Source organism: Aedes albopictus, chromosome 2, assembly GCF_035046485.1.
Source record: "Aedes albopictus strain Foshan chromosome 2, AalbF5, whole genome shotgun sequence".
In the NCBI taxonomy this organism is placed as follows: Eukaryota; Metazoa; Arthropoda; class Insecta; order Diptera; family Culicidae; genus Aedes; species Aedes albopictus.
This window is the reverse complement of record NC_085137.1, coordinates 354,757,580-354,779,841: the sequence shown is the minus strand read 5'-3', so window position 1 is coordinate 354,779,841 and position 22,262 is coordinate 354,757,580. Positions and strand designations below refer to the sequence as shown.

General features: G+C 35.7%; 1 protein-coding gene across 1 annotated transcript in view; it reads left to right on the top strand.

Moving 5' to 3' along the window:
- The first annotated feature begins 597 nt into the window (after positions 1-597).
- LOC115263293 (protein transport protein Sec24A) overlaps positions 598-22,262 on the top strand; it is a 46,323-nt gene continuing 24,658 nt past the window's right edge. The window contains exon 1 of the mRNA XM_029866450.2: positions 598-951. The gene's annotated coding sequence lies outside the window, so the exon portion shown is untranslated. The remainder of the gene's footprint in view (positions 952-22,262) is intronic.

The following is a 22,262-nucleotide window of genomic DNA, read 5'->3' as shown; positions in this document are numbered from 1 at the left end:
TTCGCTCGATATGAATCTCTGAACAAGTGTCACAGATCGATAGAACCGAAAGCAAAGCCGAACAACATTTAACAGATCACAACCACGATCTTTTTGCCTGTCTAGGGCTAGCAGTCATCATCAAACTACTAGTACCTAGCCGTTCAACACGAGAACGTTAGGCAAAGGGGTCGTCGTTGTGATTGTGTTGTTCAATTATGGCCCTCTGTTAATTTTCAACTTCTATTCAATTTCTCTCGTCGCACACTTGCGATTCTATCCACCGTTTCTTTCATTACTTTCGTTACTCCCTCCTTCTTTGAGTAGTATTAAGTTCACCGAGAAAAGCCAATAAAATTCAATTATGATGTGGTCTTACTGTTTTCCAGATGGTAAGTAGAGAACAACAACATTTTGATTAACTAACAACCAATGTTTTAACTTAAAAATACGATATTTTTTGGAAAACGATTTTTGGTTTCATCAAGCGTTTGTTCCCTCGTTTACAGATTTTCACCCCACGCTCCCCACCGTTTAAATGCGCGCCCGCTAGCACCAGCCGAGCTGTCAAAGCCCGGGTGCGGTGCTACCCGTGGCCACGTAATGTTCGCTGTCACTTTGAAGCAGTTTTTCGGTCATCTCTCGCCCAGCGAGTCCATCAGTCGTCCTCCGTCGTCGCGTATTAGTTTTTTGTTCCGTCGTGCGTGTGTCCCCGTGAGGAAAAGTGACCCCCGAAAAATCGTACCAATCGTTCGGAAAAGTGCGTTCCTGATCCGCCTCCGGGTGGTTAAAATGTTCCACAGTTGATTGCCGTCAGTTTGGTGCAAGGAAATCCGACAGCAAGCGCAATTCGGAGCTTGCAGAAGAAGCAACTACGTTCGCAGCCTTTGTGCGCTTTCCTAATCCTGCCTGTGCTACGAGAGTGTTCCGCAGTCGTGGGTTTTCAGTTCGTCCAGTTCAACATTGGGAAAGGTGAGAAAAAATTCGGTGTCCACCGATGGTGCATATCAGAATCACGCAGTGGAATAATACGAAGCAAAAGTGTTTGGAAAATCATTATCGTTAGAAAAAAAATGCTCCGCAGGGGCTCCTGGTTTTTTGATCCGGGCAGTGATTTTCTGGTTTACGTCAAATAGCAAGCAAGTGGAAGCACCAGTCACAGTGAATAATAATTCTCGAAGCAAACGTCATTGAAAAGGAGCTCCCCCAAGTTCCTCCTGGCTCCGCTTGCCTGCATCATCACTCTTGTGCCTCGAGCATGGGGAACCCGAAGTTGTGTGCACGAGTTCGTACGGGGGCAATAAATTGCCTTGATGGAGAATACTTCTCTGAGGGTGATTGCGTTGTATACGTGGTGGCGATGTGACAAGAAGAATACGGAAGTGGGTATTCCCGGTTGACCATTGAGTAGGAATATAATAAAAACCGTAAGTTACCAAGAAGCTAAGAATGTTTCCCCAGTGGAGCAGGTCGGTCGTCGATGCACCTAAATGGGAGCAAATTAGGTCAATATCAGTGCACCTTTTCGGAGGTTCAGAGAAATGAATCAAGGTAAAGCGTTACGTAGAAGAGGTGAATCGGAAAAAAAATCCACTGTGAAAGGGGTTTCAACATTTATATTTGGCGGAGCACCTTGAATGCTGTGTTCAACAGAGCAGTTGTTAAAAAAACCTATTGGAGTTCTTGAAGAGATGCTGTTAGAATTCGGTGGCGAAGAAAGAGTGGTCTTCCGAGATTTTAAATATCCGCGTGTATTTGGAGATATTTTAATATCCTGCATGAAATTTTACGATTATAAGACTCATATTTTGTTTGTTTAGTTGCTACTCACGTTTAGTCAATCTTCGTGTTCTTTGTCCCTCCTATGTCCAAACTCGATCCAAAATCCCTGACTAGCGTTGTGAGGTCTGATAGCATGTTATTTAATAAATATTTTATCCAATTTAAGCAAGTTTGTCTCATTTACCTGTAGGTCTTCGTGTTGAAATTAGATATAGATTTAGGTTAGCTTTAGTCTTAATTTGTGTCGCACTAAATTGTTCGCTAAATATAGGAAAAGAAGGATAATTTTGTATATATTCACATAGTATTAAGCTCAATTCACCTTTTAGCATATAATGATTTAGTTTAAGCAAATTTTTAATTATTAAGAAGTAAATAAACTATCAAATTTTAGCTTTCCAAATTGCATGTGTCTTCAATGACTTTGCTATTCACTCCTGCTGGCTTGTTTACATTTTTACCTCTCCCTCAATCCATCTCTATGAACAATAGTCCCTATCCATTGTCATCCATCGGCGCACGGCCACTCCGTAGATGGGGGTACGATCAATAGGAGCGATACAACACCGTGGGGTTGTAACAGATGCTGTAAATATCCTTAGAAGTTTCAGATTCTTGTGTAATCCTTAAACCTTGCACATTCATTATACAAATCACTAGAGGATTTCAAGAGCTTATATTTTTTTCGAACAAGAAAGGGCTGCATTCTTAGCAAGTTCTTCCTGAACTCATAAACATTTGTTAATAAATTAAGTAGAAGATATTTCATATGTCACTTTTCTGCGTTTTTAGGACCTACGTGATCCAAAAAGGCAATGAAAACAATATTATTGAAAATAATTATTATTATACAAGTTTCCATAAAGTTTTTTATTCCACGATAATTGAAGCGTTTCTTGAATTTCAAATGTCTTCTAAAAGTAATTCTAGAAAATGTGCTTCAATTAATTAGCTGCTATTAAATTTTAAGAATTATGTTGCAAATCCTAAGCGAAGTAAACCATACAAAACACAACAAAATAGATAACTTTTTTTTTCTGGAAGGAGGACCAAGACTTCGTACAATTTCTGTGAGAATTCTTTGTAAAAACTTTGGAATTTCTGTTAAATTTCCTGAAAAATTCTAATGGGACTCTGAAAACATTTGCTGTGCATTGCTTGTATGAATTGTTGAAGAAAAAAAATCTTGATGTATTGCCAGAATAAATTCATAGTGCAAACGATAAGAATATGGAGTACCTTTTAAAACTTTTAGTAAAACGCCTAAAAATTATTGTAATCGCAAAAGTGATTCGTAGAAGACATTTGCAAGAACATTTAATGAAATTCATTGAAAAATGTACGACGAACTTCAATATTTTTCGCCTAACTCACCGGATTGAATCCGCTCCTGAGGCAGTTTACCTTTAAGGCGAACTTGAAAATTGTTTCGCCTAGCTCAACGGATGGAATCCGTTCCTGAAGCAGTCCTTTCCAAAGGATCTTGTTTTTTTGTCATATTCAGAGAACAGAAGTTCGTTGCCTAGCTAATAACTTGTTTGGTTAAGTTGTTTTTTTTTTTCTCGCGAGATGTCCCATATTGTTGGCAGAGCAGGAGAAAAGTTTTTTCTTGACCAGGGTGTCTACTTCTCTAAAAAAAAAAACTGGAAAACCAGGAATCTTCAGGGAATTTCATTTAACAGGGAAAAACGTGGAATGCTCAGGGACTATCTTGAATACTCAGGGAAATTGTACTTCGATAAAAAAAAAAAAAAAAAACATTGTTCACTACATTGCTAGTATCGGTATGCATCTGGATCTATTCCCAGAGATTTTCTCGAAATCCTTACCGGAAATCGTTCCAAAATTCTGGATGTTCATTTTTGGGATTTCTTTAATAATTGCTTCCGGTGTTCTTGCGTGGATTTTTCAATGATTTTTCCCACTAATATCACCTGGGATAACTTACTAAATTCCTTGTAAGAAATTCCCGGAAAAATATCGGAAGATTGCCAGGTGAAATCTTGCTAGAAATCTTAAGAAAAACTTGAGAGATAGTTTGGACGAAATCCTGAAAAAAACTGAGAACATTGATGTGCTAAACTACCACAGTATCTATATAGTATTGGAATCTATAGGATCTATAACCCTACAATTTAATGTTCCAAGGATTGCTTCAGAAACTCAGCGATTTCATTAAAATACAAAATAAATTTCTGGAGATATTTCTGAAGAAATTCCTGAAGAAATTTCCGAAGGAATCCGTGGATACATTTCTGAAAAAAAAAACAATTACTGAAGGAATCTTTGAAGAAATCTCCAGTTTATTAGTTTTCGGAAGAATCTCTAGATTAGAGGGATCTGGAGATACCTCAGCGAAATTCCAGAAAGAACCCTAGGAGGAATTTCTGAATAAATTGTTGAGAAATGTTAATATTCCTTGGTAAACCCTTGGCGAAAATTGAAAAAAAAAAGATCTTATTGTACCCATTTAAAAAAATCCCGATGAAGTCCTCTAGAAAATGTTTTTTCCAAGGATTCCTTCAAAAAAAAAATCAGATTCTACAATGGATCTCTTTAAAAATTACTTCATGGATTTTTATTACTCATAAAATTCGTACAAAAAATCTTCTGTGAATTCTTTTAGAATGTTTTACAGAGATTCTTCAAAAAAGTTATTCATGGTTTCCTACAGATATTCAATTAAAAATTAAGATTTTTTTTTTACTTTAGGAAATTTTATGTTCCATTTGGTCGGCGTTAAGTCAGACTGGACCATCTGTTTTTCAATGATTTTGGGTAAATGTCAAGCAAAGGCTTAGGGTATCAAATCAAGCGCATTATTTTTTTTGAAAAACTATTATTCTTTTATGAAATGAAGCATCTGCATCAAAATAACATCGAAAAGTTCAGAGTTCGCTGAACGCCGACCATTTCATTGATTTTTTTTTTATTTTTTTACAAAAGTTCTTCGTAATATATTTTTTGAAAATCTCCCTGAGTTTTTTTTAAAGAATTTCTGCAGCGATTTTTCCATTATCACTTTAATTAATTCCAGCAAGTATTTCTACGGAGATTCCTGCAAAAAAATACACAGAGATTCCTTCACGTATTCCTGCATGTACACAACACAACCCGCCATAAACATAGAAACGCATATTGCAACACTCATACAGAATATTGCAGCACCTAAAAAGTTTTGTATCACACTAAAATGTGATTATTTCAGGTCTTTGAAGCACAAATCACTTAAATCACCCCCCCCCCAATTCTCTCTGAAAATGCAACTCGTATCCACACACTACCTAATTAATTCTAGGTTCACTCCATTTTTCCTCCTTATACAATTTTGGGTGCTGCAATACTGAGTATTGCAACGATTCCATACTATTGGCGGGTGGTGTATTTTCCCAGAAATTTCTCCAGGGTTTCCTTTATGGATTCTATAAGAAGTTCATTCAGAAATTTTACCATAATATGTTCTAAAAATTCAAATACAGTAATTCCTTTAGAAATTTGTGATTTGTACAGGAATCTTTACAGAAGTTTTTCTAGATGTTTCTCCAAATATTCCAAGATGGGGTCCTTTAGAAATACGGCTACTCCATAAGTATTTACAGAAAACCCTCCAGTATTTTTTTAGTAGACTATCTCAGAATTGTCGTTAGTATCTCAATAAGAATTCCACCAGGGAATTTTCAGTTTTTCCAGGTTTACCTCAAAGAATTCAGAATTGATCCTCCTGGGATTATAAATTTCGCTGGGATACCTCCAAATGTACCTCCACGTATTCCTGCAAGAATGCCCTAAGGGATTTATAGAGGAATTCAACTAAAGATTTATTCATAAGTTCCTTTCGAGATTATTTCAGTAATTTATGCATGGATTCCTTCCAAAATTTCACCAAGAATTCCTGCAGAAATGTCAATTGAGATTCCTTTTATATTTTTCATTTTGGATTTTTTTTTTTTTTAAATTCAATTTCAATGATTCATTTTTAAATTGCTTTGAAGGAATCTCTATAAGAATTGCTAAACGAATCCCAGATTTTTTTTTGAAGCAATATGAACTGCGGGACAAATGTCTGGAGATTCCTTGAAAAGACAGATTCCTGTACAAAATTTCCCTGAGAGAGAAGTCCCTGAGATACCTTCGGAGGCATTTCTGGAAGAAATGTATAAGACATTTCTGTAGAAACTCTGGAAATAATTTCGAGAAAAAATTCTTTAAGAAATTTCTGAAAAAGTCCTTGAAAATCATCCTGAAGCAATTTCTTAATGACAACCTTGAGGAATTTCCGAAAGAAATCCAAAAGATATTTCTGTAGCATTCAAAAAAAACATTCAGCGGAAATTCCTGCTGGAATTTCAAGCACAAGTGGTCAAGGAATTTTTGAATAAATTATTGAAGGGATATCTAAGCCACTGCCAGAAGGTTTCCTGGAGATACTTCCGAAGAAAATCTAAAAAGAATTTCTTGTAAAAATCCTGTACAGAAAAGTAGACAAAAATCCCAGAAGTAATTTCTCGAGTAATGCCTGGAAGAATTTCTTTAGAATTCTTTCATGAGCTTTTGAAGGACTCCTGAAAGAATAAATGACAGTTTTACTGGAGGTTATTGTAGAAAAAAATGAGTTTGATTGGGGTTTATTTTTATTCTTATGTCGAGTTTAGGAAAAGTAATCCAAATACATAATATGCAAAGGGCGCATTATCAAAGTCATTTTTTTGGGGGCCTAGCAGTATAGGAGGCGTTGAACCCTCGAGTAACGAGCTTTAGATTTGCCTGACAGCACTACTCCACAGACTCACCTTGCACCGCACCTCTTATTCTGAGAAACCCTGATCATCGAAAATACTACGTTTCCACCTACATATAGGGACCGAAGAAGATAGATAAACTACATAGTGAATGTAACTGCATTGCGTGGCACAGTCGTTATTACGACAGTATCAAGGTGGCGAAGCAAACTCGAGAAAAACACCGATTTATGGTCACTACTGTTCAGTAGCCTCGAACAAGTTGCAGAACGGCTGCGAAGTCGCCAAGCTTGTGTTATCACCATTGTGTATGGAAATAGGCTTAAAATTGTTATGAAGGAATGATGACATTTTTGTTTTGTTGCTTGTAATTACATATGTTCTCTTAGCTCTGATAACTGATTGGATATTATTTCATCCAATAAGCCACCATAATAAAAACAAAATAGTGCCAGTACACAAATTTTAAAAATAAAGATCAATATAAGTGCAAACAACTAAAAGAACTATGGAAAGTTCTCGGATAAAATGTGAAAACTGTTAAATTTTGAAATGCCCTAGTGTATACTTATATTTGCCAAACGATCTACTAATGGAAGAATCGTCAATTATCAAAAGAATGCCCCAAAATCTTTGGCAGGAACATTACAAATGATTCTCACTACAACTCCAATAAAACGTTGTCTAAATGTATTACATTTAATTTAATTTAATCACAATTCGGAGCTGGATTGCATATTCGCATCAATTAGATTCCCATGATTATATAAGGCTTCGCAAAAAAATGATTAGAGCATTTTTCACGGCTATCGCTAATGCCAAGGCTATATTGCCTACCTGTGAACTTCAAGATAACAACCAAAGAGTGACGATCACGCATGGCACGCGTTTGCGAATGTAGGTGTATAACTCGTGTCCACTCAGCGGGTACAAGTTGTGTGCTCAACGTGTCACACTAAATAGCGGGACAAGAGCGAGGTAATGACCCTTTGGTTTGGGTTTGTCCTAGGCATAGTGAGTATTTTTAGATCATCACTTATATGTGTCTCACAATTGAGGGGATTTGCCTTTGGCGAATGTGAACGTTTGAACACATGATGAATAAGCAGTAATTTGCGCACACGTTTTTACAGTGTAGCGAAAAAAATTTTACCAGATATTACCAGTCATCCAATGGCTTTTATCGCTATGATAATTGATAAGGTGCACAATACATAGTGATAAAGGCGACAGCATACAGAAACAGCACATGGTGTGGCACAATTAAAGATATTTTTTGATTAGGTAGCGTTACGCACTTAATGCCAGATATAAGGAAATAATTGCTAAGTTATGTAACTGGATTATTCATATTTTTTGTTTACCAGTGTTGAATGATTATGAATATAGGATGACAGAGGGTATTATCGGCAGGTTTGTTCTCTTCGTCATAAGGGGTTTTCGTCGGTCAATTAATCTGAAACTTGGTCAAATTATTCTACTTGTTTGGGAAAGATTTGAAACCAATTTTGAATTCAATAGCATTAGCATTAGCATTAGCATTAAGCGAGTCGCACAAATTCGTAGGTGGTACAGTCCTAGACCGCTGTTATGAGGGTTGCCTCCTTCCCGTCCGAACCAAAGCACAAAGATTTGGGACTAATCTCTGACTCTTAGACAAGACTGACGCAATCCTCCAATGGTCGAGCACTGTCCTGGCCACGTCCTTGCGACTGCTGAGGAATGGGAAAGGATGGTTAGTTTTGGACACCTATGAAAAATGTAGACAACTCTACGATCTCTCAGGCCTAGGTGTCACGGGAATTTGGGTGTTGTTAGTGGAAGGGTAAACTACAGATGATACGCTTGGTCAACGTTCAGGTACACCATTGTTAGTCTTCTTCGAATCCGTTGTCTGCCCGATTCATCCTGGATTCCTCGTCGTCTTGATGGCATTTGGTTGAATTACCAGATTCTTCGGTTGATAATCTGAACTGAAATATAAAATAATATTAACATCGTACGTCAAATAAGCTACATATTAGTGATACGCTCGCCACAGTTACATATTTTTAAAATATTATTTATATCGTACGATACATTTACCTGAATCCTGCTGAAATGAAATGTTAATTAGCAGTACATTGAAACACAAATACTACAAAACACAAAAAAGAGCATCAAACTTTGATCTTGGAATATTTGAAAATACGGTAAATATCAAGATCGAAATTTGATTTGGTAGATCTTACACCGCAACGCACCATTCTAAGGTGATCTACCCACGTTACGGGTGAGAAACCAATTTTGAATTCAATAGGTATAAAAAAGAACAATTCCGAAAATACGTAAGTTTCCCTATAAGGAAATTTTCTTAAATTTTCATTTCAAATGAAAGGTATGGACTTCCCGACTAGAACATTATAATATAATGATATTATCAAGTTTCTATCATATTGTGTTATGATGTTTTAATAATTTTATATAACTTGTTATGTTATAAACTAAATCCAAAATAATGTTAAAATAACTAAAATCGTGACAAAACACTGGCGAAATCAAGAAAATAACTAATTGTGTTGTAATCAAATCAACATCATAACAAAACGAGATATGAATCGTAGCTGCAATATAACTAATTTCTATCATAATTTGTTGCTACTTTGTAACATGCCAAAGAACCCAAAACTGAAGTATAATACTATGAGTTTTTTTTTATTCTTCAGTCACTTAACCTAATTTACAGCTCTCTTGTCCACTAGGACACTGCGGAAGCTGTACTTACACTTTGTACAACGTCTAAATGTATTCTATTTTAATTCTAATATATCGAACTGGTTGCCGTTGCGCTGCTTTTATTTTCTACTCTATCATGGTAGAATGATGAGCACGGGGATGTTGATGTGTGGCTGTTGGTTGTTCCTTTTTCCAGTCGGATTGGGGGTCCATAATGAGTTGCCGTTGGCCATTATGAGTTGCCCGTCCATTTGAGCCATGGGCTTAGAAGAGAATCAGTGTCAGCTGCTCTCAGGGGGAAAGAGCAACTGACGAAAGTGCCGGAGCTGGGATCGAACCCATGATCATCTGGTTATGATATATGTACTATGAGTTATCAAACATCATTTTACAGGGGATACTCAAAATAACTGAGATAGGTAAAATTTTCACTTTTCAAAAAATGTTCACCTCGCTGTAACTTTAAAAAAGGGCATCAAATATTCTCAAATTTTTACTGTAAGCTCATCAACTAGTTGTGTATCAGTGGTTCAAATTTGAAAAAGATCGGGCCATTCTACACGAAGTTATAAAGATTCTAGAAAAGGGTATAATTATTCGATAGCCAACTTTTGAGCACCCTCCCCCTGGATATTCGATCTTGACGCGATGGGAGGGCTTAACCCATTAGCACTTTAGCGCCAGTTCATTCACCACCGCTTGGACTTTGAGCTAGATATATCTTGTTTACGAGTTGAGCGCAAGTGAAGGAATCGCCGTAAGTGCTAATGGGAACCAAAGGAGTATCCGTCGTGCATTTATCACAAGTCAAAAACAAATTATAATTCAGCTTGCATAGACCTAATCTTTGTATTCTTTGAATTTTTTTCAAATTTAACAATAATTGTTAAATTGAACGTAATGCAAGAGTGGGTAGAGGAGGTCTCTGCGTTACACTCATCATTCGTTACTTGAATTCGTTAGTACACAGGACAGGGGACGCTAGGATAAGTTGACTTACAGCCTTACAGATTAGATTCATTACAATTAGAAAATTATGGACTGATTAGGTAAAGATAAAACTGTTGATTATAGGAGTTTATATTTGTATTTCTTATTTTTATGGGTTTTGTGAATTTATAAAAGTTGACAAATAATCATTATCATTTTTATTTTTGAAAAAAATCAGTTGACTGAACTTTTTGTTTTTATGTCTTAGACGGTATTATTTCACTGATCAAAAAAGCAGGAATTTAGTTAGGGCTTAGAACGGTTGACATTGTAAAGGGTTACGATGGATATAATATTACTTTGGACTGAGATGATCACAGATATGCAGAAGACGACTAGCGAAATTAGAAACACAATTTGATACATTATTGACTATATTTCGACAAATAGGGTTTGACAAATTTCTCTACAATATCGAATGGAAGCTCAAAAAGTGTTAAAAAAAACTAATGTGAGAGTTATTTGGGGATGATGCTGGTGCTGTCAATGACTAACATCGGTTATTGACACTATTGGTAATCAGCTTGAAATAATTTTCAGAATGTATTATAAAATAACTGAGAATATTATCAGATTATTGTTTGGGGAAGCTGTCAGAAAAACTAGTTGCCCATATCGGCTAAAAACGCTAGCTCTGGTAGCTGTCTTCGACTAATTTTCAGAAATATCAAATCTTTAAAAATTAGCTACGACACATTTTTTTCTTTTAGCTCTTTGTATATTTCTTAAGAATAGTACTCTGAAGGCGTGTTAACATAGACATAGACACCTTTTTTATCTCTGAATGTTGTCCAGTGTCCTCAGAGATTTTTGATTATTGAAATATTGTTCAATTATCAAATCATCTTTGGAGCTTCCATTCGATCGAAACACTAGTGCGATGGGAAAAGTTAAAAACAGTATTTTTAAAAACTACTACGACCCAATGCTAATTACTACACACTTTGCTCAAGTTGACGACATCGTCTAGTCCATCGTGAGTATTGGTCCTAGTAGGGGGAAAGTTGGGAAAGGGTCCAGGCTTTGCTATCAGCTGTCCTGCAGCTCCACCTGGTCACTCTTAAAAAAAAAAAAAAAAAAATTCCATGTTTTTTCAGTTAATTTATCTATTTTTCATATGCATCCCATTTCTTTTTCATTTGAATGAACGCTATTTGGTTGCTTTCCTTTGAAACATAAATATATTTAATTCAATTAGAGGGAATTTAACCCTAAAAGGGATACCTGGGGTCCATTGGACCCCAGGCGCCTTTCAGAGCTCGACTTTGATCGAACACACTCATCGAGGTGACGAAACTGAGACCATGAAGGTATCCCTTTTAGGGTTAAATGAACTATAATTACTATCTCGAATTTTGAAACGATGATGAAGTTTTGGATAAATTGGTGTTAAATTAGAAAAATAATGTAATCGAAATAATTTTCTATCGCGTGAAGAATTTTAAGTTTAGTCAAAGTTTTTTAATAGCTCATTATATAAGTCATAAATGATCAAAATTTCATTGGATTCGGATCATTGAATCCGGAGATATAACGGCTCAAAATTGGCTATCGGATAATTATACCTTTTTTTAGAACCTTTATAACTTTGTGTAGAATGGCCCGATTTTGACCACTGATACACAACTAGTTGATGAACTTACAGTAAAAAATTGAGAATAATTGATGCCCTTTTCGAAAAGTTACATCGATTTGAACCTTTTTTAAAAGGAAAATTTTACCTGTCCCAGTTATTTTGAGTATCCCCTGTATATTATATCATTTTAATAACCGAGTAATAAGTTTATGGGCACAATGACGATCAGATATTTCACAAACAATCTTATTTACAAACGTACATTGTTCACGTTTAAATCAGAACGCTTTAAAGGTAGCTAATCGTTTCGTGTTATACACCATAATCATAATGTGTTATAATAGTGTTTTAATTTTTCAAAAACACCTAATCAGCATTTTTACCGAATGAATTACAAATGTCATGGTTTGTTATAATTACCCAACACTTTAGCTGTATAAGAGTTGAACTGACAACTCTTAAGCAAACTTTAACTTAAGAAACTGTTATTCAGCTATCTCTGTTTCTTGGGTATGTTACATTTTTGTTAGAATCTTGTAGGCGCGTTACCTTCCCGTTGTGTCTACCCAGGTAACCACTAAGCATTTGAATAAGCCGTGTATCAGCCCGTATTACGCATTTAAACTGCTTGCTGCCCTACATAAGCAGTTCGAATGCATAACTGCCTTGAGTTAGCATAAGCTGTGCTGCTCAAATGCTTTTGGCTGTTGATTAGCATTTCCACTGCTTGAAGTGTTTTCACTTGGGAGCAATCAGAATGCTTTTCAACTGCTCCTTAAATGCTAGGAGCAACAAGGTTGGGAGATATGTTACGCATTTGACAACACATATTGTCTCTCTCTTACAGAGCCTATGCTTCTGTTTACAAATTTGTGCATCTTATTTGTTTCTTCATTTTCCCCTACTCATCCAAAAGCACCAAAGAAAACATCACTGCAGCTGGATTGGATTGAGAATTTGTCCATCAAAAAATCACCAATTATTCATCATTTCGTCGGAAAATGTGTGCCGAATAGGTGGATGCTTTGGTGGATCATAGGATTGTTTGAAAGAGGGAAGAAAGAATCATATTCCACAGATATTTAAAAGAAGGGATCGTAATGCTCTACTACAATGAAAACAAGTTTTGGATGTTGAATCTGAAGCTGTTATCGAATCATTCTTTATATTGGCGATTAAATCAACGCACGCCACCGGAACAGCTTTAGCATCGTGGATCAGGAGCAACAGAATCAGAAGCAGATATGATTCATCAATCTCCGGATCGTGAGTTCATACCTACATCACTACAAAAATCATCAAAAAAGTAAGGTACCCCGGGGCAAGTGAGAATCCGGGGCAAGTGAGACCTACAGCTATAATTTTTTTCTTTGTAAGTTTTAAATCAAACATTCTTCATAGAAAACATAGGTATCACATCAACGGATACTTTGAATTCAAAAATTGTTATTGTTCTCACCATAAAAAGACCATATATGTTATTGTTGTTCATATGTAATTTTCAATTCACTAAGTGAGATTAACGTACTCTACCACATTCGTCGTTTAAAAATAGAATAACAAATAAAGCAAAACTTTTTCGGTTTCAGGATAATATTTGGAGTGCTTGCAAATTATTTTAAGCGAAAAAGCTGGAATTTATTTTCATTTATTACCTTTTGTTAACTGCTCTCACTTGCCCAAGTGCATTTCAGCAACTGGGGCAAGTGAGACCTATGAGAGTAAACAAGTACAATTTCATAGTTTGATCTCGCTTTCTTCAGCCTAAGTCGAAATTTACACAAAAGTGAAGTAAAAATCGGCGCCTTACTTAAATCGTTGAATTATACCTTATTACTTCTATTCTGATGATGAAGCTATTGTTTAAAATGGTAAAGTCTTTGATAGAACATATTTTTTTTTCGAAATCATCTATTTTCCACATTTTCGTTCAAGAAAATTCTATTATGTTTTCGTTTTTCGCTGCATAATGAGTTTTTCTGAATGCTAAGGAACCGGCCATAAAGTATGAAAAAATTTGAATACGACTTATTCGAAGTTCACGATTTAAAAATCTTTATTTAACGATCGTAAAATTATGCAAGGGAAAACATAACATCTGTAAATCTTGAAAAATCTTTTGGCGAGACTCATCAACTACGTAATATGAAAAGTAAGTTTGGAAATCTTTCGGAATTTAACCTATGGGCGCTTTTTGTATAAATAAAATCAATTTGTTTTGCACGAGCTGCAAAAATTAAATCAATTTTTTTCTCAGTGATTCGTTATTATATATGTTACGTAATTCATGCACGATACCAAAAAACTTTTCCAACATAAATCGCTAAACATAGTTATTCGTATAAGATATTTATAATTTATGCTACCTTACATATATGCAGCAACTATTAAGCTATTTGTACAAACATTCCGAATAGGTCCCACTTGCCCCGTGATACGGAGTAAATGAAGATCTGCTCCACTTTTCATTATATGCATAATATACAAAATGTAAAATTTTTAAAACAGTTCTAACAGTTCTAATAAGAAGAAATATACCAACAATGTATTTTAGAACCATTGGAATTATAAAATTATTTATGTTAAGAATTTTTTGGCTTGACAAAAGCAAACTAGCATTTTTTTAGGTCCCACTTGCCCCGGGGTACCTTACCACCTAGCACCGGCTGGAATATGGAAGGATGATAAAGCGAGGAAGCTGGCTGAGAGAACGAGAAGCAGACGTCAATCTATTTTTGTTTTTTTTTGCTCGACGAGGCGTTACGCTTCTTTGACATTTCGTCACGACGTTCCTGAAGGGATAGCACTAAGACAGCCCGTTATTTTGCCAAAACCTGCTGTGGGCATATACGGCGCATGTACGGCTAATTAGCATTTAACGCCTTGTCGTAAAGGCTACTATAATGCTGAAGGAATGCTATTTTAAATGCTTACTGGTTACTTGGGTAGTATTTTGTCATCATTTTTTCCAAAAAGTGGAGTAAAATATTTCTAGTGAGACAAAAAATTTCCTTACACTCCATGTTTTCAGATAGCGTGCCACATCGTAAGCAGTTTCGATTGCCACACACTTGTTCGCACATTCCCCGTAACACAAAAGCAAAAATCGAAAGTTTTATCGAGGAGGAAAGTGTCGAAAAGATCAACAAGGGAAGTGCACATATGATGTGTTGTTCACTTTCAATGCCCTATTTACTGCACTTAATGAAGCAACGCAACGGGTAGCAGAATGGGGAACCAGCCGAATGAAGTGCGGAATCCTCCAAACCAATCGAAATTGAATTGTCGAAAACTGTTCACATGTTTTGGACTGTCTGATTGCGATAAAATCTGGACACTAAACATTAGTCTGATTTCCTATATAATTTCTTTTGCCCCGTTCTTTTACCCCATATCCCATTAAGTAGTGTATCGTCAATTAGTTAATAATGCTCACAACTCCCTTAAAATAATTTATTCAAAATATTATTTATTTTATTATTGAAAAAAACTGTATAAATTCTAGACAAAAGGAATGGCAGTTTTGATTTTATAAAATAATCATATAGTTGGGAATTTCATTTCAAAGATTAAACACATGCATTACTAGAATTACGCTAAAATTCACAAAAATTTAAAGATTAAAAAAAAAGGTTCTATTGGGTACATTCATTGAAGATTTTTTGGTGAAATCAATGGAAGACATTCCTAACTTAATATTTAGATAAATTTAGGAAAGTTTCAAGTAGAATGCATGGAGTATTGAGATACACCAGAAAACACCAACGAAAATATTGATGAAAACATCGGAAATTTTTTGCAGAAGCTGCTTGTCATGTACCCGCTGAAACCTTTGGAGAAAGTTTGAAGGAAATCTTTGAAAGAATTATTCAATGAACTTTTGGCACACTTTCTTGTGGAATTCCGGACTATCCACTTAAGAAATACAGGCAAAAATCTTCAAATGATTTTTCATATTTTTAGAAAAATATTTGTAAATGAAACTTTTTTTGGTAAACCTCTCAGGAATTTATGAAAAATCATTGTCGAAATATATATTCTATGAAGAAGAATAAAATGATTGTGACGTCTGTTTCTCTGTGATTGAAGGGACATTGTCAAAACCACATAAACTTTTTCATGAATATGATCCGGATTTTTTCGCGAATATACCCCATCCAGCTTGCCTCATATTGATCTCGAACCATATTACATATCAAATACTGCGAAAGCACCAGTCCATCCAGCAGTGGGTCAGTGGTGAATTGCTTTCGTACCTATCTGGATATATGGCGCTTGCCGTCATGGAGCTTGAATGAAATTATAAATTTGTTTGTTATCATCTCTATTTCACTTTGATTTTCGCTTTGACCGACGGAAGGCAATCTATTAGCACTGCCATTATTCCATTACTGTGTTCCATTCGCATAGTAGGTATCTATCTGCTCGCGGAATTTGCGTGCCGCGACTGTCGTCACGTGTTTGGAGGAATGTGTGTGCTCGCTCATGATGAATACCAAATAGGATTGCTATTTTTAGCACGTACACTGTATGTAGCGGCATTTTTTTTTGTCGAATTATGATTAATATGATTTTGTTATTTTCGCTTCGTTTACTCATTTTCGTTCTCGCAGCTTATATGATAGTTGACATTTAAAATTATGACCGATTTCATGGTTGGCCAGTTCATGTTATAGCAGAAAAAAAAAAACAGTGTCCGAATCATTATTATCAACATTTCTCGTAAACTCTTTCAAGAACCGTTCAATTGCACCTACAAATAATTTAGAGATTCCTTCAACAATTTTTCATGTTTAAACGTTTTTATTTTGTTTCAAAATAAGGGTTCGATGGTTTTTGCAGAAAATTTAAAAGCCTCGATGGGCAAAAAATTGAAAAAAAAAACATTGACTCCAGGAATTTTGCCAAAACCTAATTCAATAATTTTTTTTTTCATGAACTCTGGTATTCTCAGAGAGTTCCATGATTTTTCCGGGATGTATAAAATCTCCTCATAATACCTGGATTTCCACAAGTAGGAGATACAATTTTCTGGATTTTTGATCTTGTACTCTGAAACATTCATACAGTTAGGTGTGTTGAATCCTGCAATTTGTTGACAGCCAATTTTTAAATGACTTACATTCTCTTTTCAAAATTAAATTATGGCCCGTTACCCGAGCAAAGTCTGATAGCAAATTGAAAACTAATTTTGATGTTGTGATATTGCAAATTTTGATAACTCAGGTTGTTGTCGTTTTGGTCGTTTTAACGGTTAACATTATATACTTAAGGCTGTATCTATATCCTATTGTATCATAAAGAGTTGAAATATTTCCTTAAATTTGTTCGTGATATGGTCAAATAAATTGATACACAGTGCTGGTTGTAAAGAGACATCATTCGATTCAAATGACTAAATTTGGCATAATCTCTTCGATGATTGTTTAAAGCAACTAGATTTGTATTTCTCAATTGTCTAGTTGGAGCATTAAAAGTTATACACGATAGTAGATTTGCCGAGTAAATGCGTTGCCAAACAATATCATTTACAAATGAGACTATAGAAGATTCTCGGCGTTCCTTCAAGGTCTGGAAATCTATAAGCTAGCATCGAGCCTTATATGAAGGCAACGGAAATGTGGTCAGCCTAGATTGCGTAAAGCATATAAGAGAAATTGCTTTTGTATTGATTCAATTCGTTCTTTAAATGACACGGACAACGTCTTCAGCTTTCGGCTGTACAGACTGTTTTAAACTTAACATTAGACAATGGACAACGGAGCATGCACCAGTGGAAACGGGGAAGAAACTATTCTCACGAAAAGTTTCAACGTCCGAAGCGGGAATCGAACCCTCACCCCATAGCATGGTGCGATTATAAGCTTGATGACCCTAACCGCACGGCTACGAGGCTCCACATGTGTTATCATATAGGGAGACCAAACTATACTACGGTATTCTAGAACCGATCTAACATAAGCTATATACAATGCTTTAATCGTATAAGGGTCCTTGAAATTGTATCCGAAACGCTTTATAAAACCCAGCATATTGGTTGCTTTATGGATTATGGCATTATAATGGTCAGTGAATGCTAACTTAGAATCAAGAATAACTCCTAGATCTCTAATTCTGTCACACTTTACAACTACTTGATTTCCTAGAGATACAGTTATAGGCGGTGTGCTATGTTTCCTCCTATTGAACGTAATCAAATTACATTTTTTGACGTTCAACTGTAGTATACTTTTATTACACCATTGATCGAAAATACATATTTCTTTAAGATACGTGACCATGTCTTTTTCGTTTGTGATTTCCATAAAAAGTTTCATATCGTCAGCATATATTAAAATGTGTAGATGCTTAAGAAAGTACGAAATATAGTTAACAAATAATATAAAAAATAAAGGTCCTAAATGTGATCCCTGGGGAACTCCTGACGATACATTGATAGGGTGTGATTTTTTCCCCTCAAATTTTACTATCTGTTCTCGGTTGGTTAAATACGATTCGATCCATTTCAAAAGTCCCAATTCAATTTCCAATCTATCAAGCTTGAAAATCAGCATAGGAATGTCAAGTTTGTCGAATGCCTTACTGAAGTCACTGACTTCAAGTCAGTATAAAGTGATTCGACGTACATAGTTACCATTGTCCATTGCGGTTAAGATGTAATTTACAAATTCTAATGAATTAGTTGTAGTTGAGCGGCCTTTGAAAAAACCATGTTGTGCATTTGTTATTCTATGTTTTATTTGATTAAATACACTTCTGTTTATAATAGACTCAAAAAGTTTTGGAATGCATGAAATAATTGCAATTCCACGATAATTACGAACCTCAGATTTTTTCCCAGATTTATAGATGGGTATAAGAACAGATTTTTTCCATTCATTCGGAAACATTCCAGTTTCAAGTGATTTGTTGAAAAGCCAAAATAATGACGCTGCAAATTCAGTTGCCAAGTTTTTCAGAAATATCGGTGGAATCCCATCTGGTTCTGATCCTTTGTTGGCATCTAAATCTTTCAGACCTGTCATTATATCCCGTAACAAAATTTGGTTGACACCAATATCGCTGGTCAAATCAGGAAAATGTGTGAAATATTCTAAATCACGATCTGCATACGAAAATTTACTATAAGTTTCTTGAAAAAAGGTCGCGAAAAGGTTGCAAATTTGCTCGGAATTTTCACCTACTTTGCCATCCAATGACATTTTTGATGGAAAAATACTCGAGTTCAACCTAGTTTTTGCATAATTGAAGAATCTCTTGGGGCACGATTTTACTTCATTCTCTGTTGTCCTATTATATTCTTCAAGGGCAGCCGATACAGCTAAATTAAGATGATCACATGCACTCAAATACTTTCCTAAATTTTTTTGATTTTTGTTTTGTCTGTAAACTTTGTGAAATTTTTGTTTTCGATTTTTTAAATTGATAATTTGCTTGTTGAGCCAGACTGGATTTTTAGAACTATTATTTCGACGCTTCTTTATGAGTGGAACCTCAGAATGAATTATTTCCATCAAAATGTTATAAAAGACCTCTACGACACAGTCTACTTCGCAATGTTTCAAAGCGGATTGCCAGTTTGTATTATTTAGTTTAATTCTAATGTTGTCATAATCGGCATTATTATAGGAGTTCTTCAACTTTATTGCTTATTAACATAAATTCCTAATTGTGTCCAGGTGTCTCAGAAAATTCCAGGAGTTTCCATAGTAAAAGCCCTTGATAATTACAAGTTTTCAAGATTTTTCTGGTTCCGTCAAAGTTACAGTAAAGTTTTTTTTCCAAAAAGTAGCATAGAAATGTAAAAAAAATCACAAAAAAAACATTCAAGTACGAAATCAATCCAAGCGTTTTTATTATAATTTTTCAGGAATATTACCTTAGAATAACCGGAAAATAGTTCAGAAATCCTCCAGAAAAAAATAAATGTTTTTCTTTCAAGAGTGTATTATGGAAGGAATTTGATTTTTTTTTATTAAAATATATAAAAAAGACACGGACACCGTCTTCAGCCAGAGCCTGTACAGACTGAACAAAACTTAACACTAGACAACGGACACGATATACATTGCGAGCACCAGTGGATACGAGGAAGAAACATTTCTTGCGAAAAGTTTCATCACTCGGAGCGGGAATCGAACCCTCACCCCATCGCATGGTACGTTTATACGCTTGGTGACGCTAACCGTACGGCAGTGGTGGAAAGCATCATGCGCTTGACGTGTTTTTTGGTTCGCATCAAACACAATCTTTGCTCACGCGCTCGCGAACCCAAAAAGAGAGAACGGTTCACGATTTCCCGGATCGACGAACCAACACAAAACAAATGTCGAACGAGCAGAATCGCAGTTGGTTCGCCAGAAGGATCACAATGTAGAACACTTGGTTTGTTGCCATTTTTTGTACACTTAAAGGTAATTAGTTGGGTGTTTTTTGATTATACTGGTCAGGTACCATTCCAATGAATGATATCGACGAAAAAGTTTTTCAACATTTGATTTCATTACAGAAATATCGGCCGCGAACCTCTAAAATAAAAAAGCATCGCGCTTGCAAAAGATGCGATGCACTCGTTGGCGTTCGTGTCGTACGATCGTGTGCCACAGACGTACGAACACCATCGCACAGCAAAGGTTTGCGATGCGATAACAATTTTTTGTAGCGCGTAAGCACACGTTCGCGATCAATTTCCACCACTGCCGTACGGCCATGAGGCTCCATATACCAAAGTCTTAAATTGGTTGTGCTAATCACCGTCTGATATTTATCATTTTTATTGGTGTTTTTCGGTGAGCCTAAGAAAACAAGCATTTCATCCGTGTGACGTTTCGCTTTGGGGCTGTCCATAAACCACGTGGTCATTTTTTTGGGACTTTTCAAACCCCATTTGAACTAACATAGATACTAACATAAAATGCTTAAATCTCTCAAATTTGATTTGGTGAAACGAAATATTTTGCATAAGTCGTTGAAATGGATGTTGATTGACCAATTTACCTTTTGATTGCTCGAAAAAAATATTTCCATGCCTAATGGCTGGCAGTCAAAAAAGCTCAAAATCGCATATTTTGCCCTATAAATAGAGGTATAGCTCAAAATTGTGACGTGCTGGAGCAAACCTGATCTCGGACTCGGATTCAGCGGCCCAAAATCTGTCAGAGACACATAAGTTTGCTCTTGAGACAAAAAAATGTTGCGCTGTGTAAGGGTTCATATTAGCCTGGGACACGGTTTATATGGGGCTGTTCATAAACCACGTTGACCAACATTTGGCCATCTCAGACCCCCCTCCCCCCTCGTGGACTTTCGTCCATACAAAAAATTGAAATTTGTATGGAGCGTAGACTTTGGCCAGACCCCCCCTCTCCCCCCCAAAAAGTCTACGTGGTTTATGAATGGGCCCTATGGGAAATATAAAAAAAAGGAAAAACTCCAGCGCCTGTATACTTTTTGAGTTCGTCGATGAAAGATTTCTATAGTTATCTTTACGAGTAAATCGTATAAAAGCCGTTTAAGCTGTCGCAAAAATATAGTGTCTCCGATCGAGCTGAAATTTTGCACAGTTGATATAGGGCCAAAATGGGAACTCAAAAAGTGTAAAGGAGTTATTTTTTTTCTGTCTCATGCTAAGCCACATGCTTAGTAAGGGTACCAATACCCTATCTCAGCTAAAAATATACTTTTTGATTGCTCAAGAAAGATAAATAGGGTATTGGTTCCCTTGTTAAGCATGTGGCTCCCATTTTCATCCTACGAAAAACAAAGGATTGAAGCTCTGTTTGTTTTGTTACTTATTGTTGTATTTTTTGTTGGAAGTGAGCACGCATGGAAACAAAAAGAACGGAATCAATCGGTGCCGTAATCGCTTGTTTTCGAATATGATCAGTATAGGAGCGTGGGACTACTGATGGCACTCATACCCTACACAAATTCTCAAATTAGGATAATTGTTCCCATCGTTGTGGTAGTACCTAATGTTGCGGTAGTGGCAATTGAACAGTTTTTCGACTGAAATGTTACCAAAAGGTATTTTAATAGATGAATGGTGCTTAAATTACACAGCGCAACATTTGTTTGTCTCAAGACCAAACTTATGTGTCTCCGAAGGATTTTGGGCCGCTGAATCCGAATGTGGGCTCAGATTTGCTCCAACACGTCACAATTTTTAGCTATACCTCAATTTATAGGGCAAAATATGCGATTTTGGGTTTTTTTACTGCAAGTTATTAAGCATGGAAATATTTTTTTTTAAGCAATCAAAAGGTTAATTGATCAAATCACATCTAAATTAACGACTCATGCAAAATATTTCGTTTTACCTAATCAAATTTGATAGATTTAAGCATTTTATGTTAGTATGAAAACTTGCATGCAAATTTTGAAGGGTGACTTGTATGGGAAATATCGTACCTAGCATAAATCGCTTAAAACTATCAAATTTGATTCGGTAAAACGAAATATTTTGCATGAGTCGTTAATTT